The sequence below is a fragment of the Mus caroli genome, chromosome 2 (genome assembly GCF_900094665.2).
Source record: "Mus caroli chromosome 2, CAROLI_EIJ_v1.1, whole genome shotgun sequence".
Taxonomy (NCBI): domain Eukaryota; kingdom Metazoa; phylum Chordata; class Mammalia; order Rodentia; family Muridae; genus Mus; species Mus caroli.
The window spans coordinates 125,393,772-125,394,258 of record NC_034571.1 but is presented as its reverse complement, the minus strand read 5'-3'; positions in this window follow the sequence as shown (position 1 = coordinate 125,394,258).

The following is a 487-nucleotide window of genomic DNA, read 5'->3' as shown; positions in this document are numbered from 1 at the left end:
AAAAAAAAAAAAAAAAAAAAAAAAAAAAAAAAAAAAAAAAAAAAAAAAAAAAAAAAAAAACAACAAACAAGAAAGATTTTACTGACAGGACCCTGATATAGCTATCTCTTATGAGGCTATGCCAGTGTCTGGCAAATACAGAAGTGGATGCTCACAGTCATCTATTGGATGAATCACAGGGCCCCTAATGAAGGAGCTAGAGGAAATACCCAAGGAGCTGAAGGGATCTGCAACCCTATAGGAGGAACAACAATATGAACTAACCAGTACCTCCCAGAACTGTGTCTCTAGTTGCATATGTAGCAGAGGATGGCCTAGTAGGCCATCAATGGGAGGAGAGGCCCTTGGTCTTGCGAAGATCGTATGCCCCAGTACAGGGGAATGCCAGGGCCAGGAAGTGGGAGTGGGTGGGTTGGAAGCAGGGCAGGGGGAGGGGATAGGGGATTTTGGGGATAGCCTTTGAAATGTAAATGAAGAAAATGTCTAA